Source organism: Homalodisca vitripennis, chromosome 7, assembly GCF_021130785.1.
Source record: "Homalodisca vitripennis isolate AUS2020 chromosome 7, UT_GWSS_2.1, whole genome shotgun sequence".
Classification (NCBI taxonomy): Eukaryota; Metazoa; Arthropoda; class Insecta; order Hemiptera; family Cicadellidae; genus Homalodisca; species Homalodisca vitripennis.
The window spans coordinates 99,565,028-99,571,777 of NC_060213.1; positions in this window are offsets into that span (position 1 = coordinate 99,565,028).

Sequence of the window (6,750 nt, forward strand, 5' to 3'; positions counted from 1 at the left end):
TCCTCTCCTCTATCCAAAATTATAACTTACAGTACAATTTATAATGTCTCTGGGATTCTTTGAAGTGTATTACATAGAGCCAACACACAAAAACTGTTATGTCTTGCCTTCTCCAGTTGATAAAACAGTATCGTTCACACATGAAGAGAGCTCGACAAACAGTAAAATAGCAATCAATTAACAATTAACTACAGGCCTCAATTAAGAACACAAAGGATTCTACGCTACACTCAAAATACATCTTACGGTGTTAGAGATACTAAATATACTTATATTTGTGTCAAAATGTTAGATTTGGTTTCCTAATACATGAGTCCAAACTGACTCATGTATTAAATCTTTACCTTTATTAAGTTATTTATGAAATGGTCTTAAAAATGACGCAACATTTATTAATATGTTATGGTCTAGTAGTAAATACAACGTGTAACACCACAAGTTCAATTAAATAACTTTAAAATGGGTATAATATAAGAGTATAGTATAAGAGTTTACTACTTACTAAAGTATTTTATATTAAAATAGCGCAGATTGTAAAGCTAATTATTATTAACAAGAACAAATTACATGAATGAAATTGGTGTACCATGAAGGAAAGTTTTCAAAAAGAATACGATGTCATTATAATACGATATTATAATTTTGTATAGAAATGTATTAATTAGAAGATTTAATGCATCTTGAAGGTGAGTTGCAGGGGTTTGTGTTTTAACATTAGTACCACTTATACCAACGACAATTCTCAGACTAGATAAGTGTTTCCTGAGTGATCGTAAACGATCCAGAACCTGCAGCATTGAAGCACCAGGGCAACAGTGTTCCACGCAAGTCCTCCTAGTCTCTTGCATGACTATCACTACATCGCAGCAGTTTGTGTTTGAAAACAAGATTTGAGTTATCTTCACTGAAATTCTTATCAGATGGTTCATTCCGTAAAGAGGGGATGGATTTAGTTTGGTATTTAGATTTATAACATGAAGTTTGGGGTTGTAATTTTGTATTACCTCATACCCACAACTCAGTCTATGTGAGGGTCTATGTAACATTCGGAGGGCATGTGGATTTTTATCGCACTTCAATATACTATTCAAAAGCTTTGAAAACTATTTAGCCACCATTTTATTACTATCTGATGGTGAATTCAAGTGGAGATCTGCCCGCAATCAGATCGGTGACCACTAGGCTGCAATGAGTCCCCTAAGTGTTATAGCCAGTCTTCTCATCGGCTCTGCGTTGCTATCGGAGAGATGATCAAGTTCATCCTTCCTTCTTAAATAACCTTAATTAAGTCCTCACTCACCAAAGTCAACATCAGAAGATAGTCTTATTCATAGCCACTCGCTTGGAGTGAGTACTAAGATACCATTGGAGTTTTCATTCCTCAATACCTGCCTAGACCTTGTCGTCAGCAACTAGTCTGCTACTGGTAACACTTATTAAATCAGCTTAGAAATATCCTAGAACCCTAAATATAATCATTGGAACTTCCAGACTTCTGAGCAGTATCACTTGAACAACTCTCTTACACTCATTTTTAACAGTCATCCTCTTTCATACAGTGACAAAGTCAAAAATCTAGGACTGATTATTACAAAGAATATTAGTTGGACCTATAATGTAATGAGACTTGTGGCAGGGTCTATTTGCTATTTATCTACCCATGAATTTTAAAGTAATGCTGGTGAAGACTGTGGCGTAGTTATAAATGATGGTGGGAGCTTTTCGGATAGAGTGCAACATGTTAAAAAATTATTGTATTCGCTTTTATCTTGAAACCTTAGACGATATTATCGTATAAAACCCTTCATAAATCAGTCAAATTTGCTAAAAGTGAATCTAGTCCGTCAGTTCCACATTCTTAGCATGCTGCATTCCATTTTTTATAACTATTAATCCCCTTCTTATTTGTCTGAACGGTTTTCTTTATTTCCTCAACAAGCAATTGGAACAATCGACATGAAGCCTCTTTGTTGTTCTATTCCAGTTCATAGATCTTCTATTTTCAGTAAATTATTCACAGTCTCTAGAATAATCCCCCGGATCATATCATAGGTATTTCGTGGCGGGAACGTTTTCGGACGGTGGTTAAAGACCATCTGTTTCGGGCCTTGTGGAGTTTACAATTTCGTGGCATAGGTCATTGGACGGTGGTTTCCTATGCATTGTGATGGGTTAATGTCTGTTAATTTCCTTCCAGTCTTTATTTTATTTATTTTATTTCATTAAGAACCTTCTTTGAACTGTATTATTTTATATTTAGATTAACATTTGTGAATGTACAACAGTAATGTAAACTATATTTTGGCTGTTGTTTTACCCTAAAAATTCATTTATACATTTATGGTTATGTAAGGTTAATAGTCATAAATTCGCCAATTGGATGTGTTTTTTCGCCATTGTTTCCGATAAAGACATCTTTAATTTCATTTTCGCTTCATTATCGACCATGAAAGTTGCATACTTGCTTTTGAGAGACAAATCACCAGTAATAGCAAAGACATTTCTCAAGATCTCTGATCCATGTTTTGAGACACCAGGAGTGTGAGTGGCAAGTTCCGGAAGGTATAAAAGGCTGTAGGTGACCAATATGGATTCTGTCCGAGCTGCGTTTAGTACTGACAGGCCCATTACATTGTTTAGTGTATTTAGCGTATTTGTATTTCCCTACAATAAGGCAAGATTTACCCTTGTTGAGCAGTTACATTACACGCCTATTATAATTACGATGCTAATAAACAAGGCATTTCATATAATAGTAGTAGCTATTGTTTACCCAACTTCTATATTGAGTCAGATACGATTTTTATAACTGTTTAGTGATAAAAGCCTAATAAAAATTAAGTGACAAATAATTGAACTCTAAGTCTAGCTGGAATCAATAATCAATTACTAATTATAATAATTAATAACTCTAAATCCTAGGAAAACAAATTTTGAAAATATTAATTTTTACTCAAATGAAATGTACAAAATGGTTGATAAGTGATAAACTAAGTAGATGTGTATTTCAACAAATAATTTAAAACAAATAGTCAACAAATAGCTCAAACTAATTTAATAGCAAAGTAAATATGCAATTAAGCATAGAGCAAACATATGACAAATAAAAAGAAGGAATTAGGACAGAGTTTTCATATACCAGTAACTATATTAACTACAGTAGAGATTGGTGCTGTCCAAAAGTAGGATGGAAAAGAGGCAAAAGAAGTCCGGCATTAGCGAGTTGAACCCCAGATCTTGAGCTAATCTCTCATGCGTCTTCGCCACAGGAGTAAGAACCCGAACAGAATGTAGCTGGTCAAATGTTAAGGTTTGCAATAACAAGGATCGTGACTCCGTCCTCAATGACACGCTTGAACTTGATTGATTACAAAAGATTTATTTCTGACACATATTTAATTTAAAACGTTAGTTTAAAATAAATTTATAAAATTAAAACTAAAATGGAGTAAGTTTTCTCGAGATGAACATTGTAAGAACAGGTCACCAATACGTTTAGTGAATCAAACATCAAGTTGCACAATTTTCATTCTTTACTTACCACTAATCACTCTCGTATTGTTGTTTCATCGTATATTTTAAAACTCCTTATGTCCTGTTTATGTGTATACTTTTACTTTTTTATACGCGCTTTTAATTTTTTAGCTACAAAACATACAGCGGATACAATCCAAAACTAAATTTTACCTATTTTTACACCAACCAATGTAATTTAGGGATACTGTTACATAATTCCTTAAAATAAACGTAAATGATTTACATATTTTTAAAGGTAAGTGATTTGCAAACTTAAAAACTATGTTTGTTAAATTAGGTACCCATACATTCGTTCGTATTGAATTAAAAAATTTGTTGCGGTCTTTCACCTTATATCACCTCTAATATCTACGGATTAATGGAATGCACAGATGAATTTTAATGAAAACAATAGCTTTTGGCTCACCGGCTACAACTTTAGGTAGAATTCCGTAGTAGTTTTCTCAGCCTGGTAAGTTAAAAGATACGTCACTGAACCACCTGGATCCATAAAAAACACTACAACTTACTTTAAAACTAATTTTAAACATATATGCTCCCATATTCTGAGAGATTTTTGGTCTCAGTCAGCTCCATAATTTTGGGACTTCTTTTGCTAATTTTCCGGTTCAGAGAGCTCTTATTCTAAAGGTGGTGATGGGCTCTGAAAGCCTCCAGCCTCTTGTACCCTTATGCCTCTGGGATATCAAGGCTTCTAGCATGCACCGGCCAATAGCAGACCCAAACTTCTAGTGACCTTTTTAATTGGCCATAGTAAGCAGTAACACTGCCTCGCAACTAAAATTTTTAATATTATTTCAGTTTTCATTATTAAGAGGTTAAAAAGCAACCAAAACTTTGCAGTAGTCTTATTTCAAATTTAGCGCGCCTAGAAGCATTTCTAGTTTATTCCCAAAGCCCTACTACCGTTTGTATTATTTCCTCGATCTATAAAAACTATTGTTACATTTGAAATTTTTCTTCGGTCAAAAAGTATTTAAGTCCTTATATAATATTCTTCTTCCTTTCCACTTTATTTCGGATGCAATAGTAGCGTTTGCTTTGATAACCATATCTAGAAAGTATAAACATATGTTGGTACTGAAAATGTACTTAGGTCTAAATTCCATTACCTGTTATCTACTTGCGATCTAAATTATTGTCCGAACAAAAGTAAAGTGTGCATTGTTATCCTGTCTAAGGAAGTAAATATACACCATAGTCTGATAAATTTATTTAGCGTCACTTCATAAGCGTGTACTTCTTGCCTTTGTCACCCACTTCCGGTCTTAAATTTTACGGATTAGTAGTAACGTTTGCCTTGGTGTCCTTATGAAGGAATTTTAGATGGACGTCGGTCTGTAAGTCTACATCTGTCAAAAGGCGACTGATTGCAATTCGTTAATTTAAAGGGGTTTAAACTCATTTCAAACTCGTATGAAAATCTTCATGAAAATGCTTTGGTTTTTTTGTAAATCATGATCCACGTGTGTGTCAAATTTAATCTTTGTACGACATCGGACAAAATATAATTCTTCTTTGTGCTTACAACCCTGTTTACCCCTATATTTTAATTATTAACTGTTTTAATTAGTGAGGGCAGGAGGTTCATAGGTGTCAAATTATATCGTTTTACAACCTATAAAGTCAATAAACCTTCTTTTCAAGTTTATTAAACAAATTATTTACAAAAATGTCATACAAATTAAGACAAATAATTAGCCTACGAAAAATAATGAAGACTGAATTTTAATAAGAAGATAACATGACTTGGATACAAATTACCAAGCGATAAATAATTGGCAAAATATAAAAAGTGAGATGATAATGTGCAGAGATCGCTATATGAAAAATAATCAATTGTGCTCTTTTTGGCGTTATTTCGTTCATATAAACGTGTAATGAAAATTATTTAATCACTCTTTGCTAAACCGAGTCTAGTATTATTTATAGTCTATAGTAATGCTCCAAAACAGACACGCGTACTATGGTACTCCAGAACAGAAGGATTTCTTACTACGAAAATTAATATAAATATAATTTTTGATTTGGTGTATGGTTTTTGAACTCTTATCAGTAAAAAATCTGATCAAAATTGATGTATTCTTAAAATAAACACAATTGTCGTATTACACAGAGTATAAAAAGATAATATTCCCCATACTGTAATATCAATTCTAAGAGTTTTACGTTGAAGATATTTTCTATTGGTTGTTTATAATGTTTGTTTAATTTGTTTTGTAGATATTCCATATATAACGCGCACATATTATTTTGATAATGTGAGAACTTTATTGGCTGATCATTAGCAAAACATATCACTCTCGAGGCTAGAAAAAATGTTATTTCTGTCTGTCTGGTCTATATGACTCCACGTCCGCAGAATATCTCAAAATAGAACTGAACTAAAGACTTTTGCATGCAGCTTTATTTCCATATAAGCAACACTAACTTCTGTGAAAAGAGTTTTATATAAGACTTAATTAAACATGATGGCAATGAGAAAGTACCTGAATAAATAAATTTGTAAACAAACTGAGTACAGTTAAATGAGATTATAACATTTAGTCTAACTAACTGTTACATAATACAACACCATTATGTCATATCATGTTGATGGTGTTACATACAACATCATCTCTAGTGACTTGGTATGTAGAATTTTAGTAATTAAACACTGCCATGAAACCCAAATTAATAGACAACACTGAGAACAAACCGAATGGAAAGATATTTTGAGAAAGATTTTATTTTTAGGCATTTCATTTACCATGAAACTACATTTTTAAATACACAGTAATTATTAATATTGTAATTGTGAATCTCCAGCCATGAAACTTTGCTGAACGTCTTGGAAGCCTACTCCAGTATGAAAGTACTGAAATTTCGGTTGCAACCAATTAAGCCTGATTCATAGTGTATATTATTCCTACGTTGCATATTTTATTCAGGAATATTAATTTGGATACAACGACTACCCCACATTGAAATTAAAATTAAAAAGAATTATTTTTGGATTAATTATTTAAATTGATCTACTTAAATAAAAAGATGCAGTTTTTATTATCAAAAAGCGATAATTAAAGTTAGTGATTTATTAATAAATAACTAACTGAATAAATGTAACATCTGTTTTATTACTGTTAACAACACATTAATAAGGGTTTAAAAACAATGTTCCTATGCTCCTAGAACTTGCTACTAGAGTGTAACCTTCAACGCTTTAATGAACAT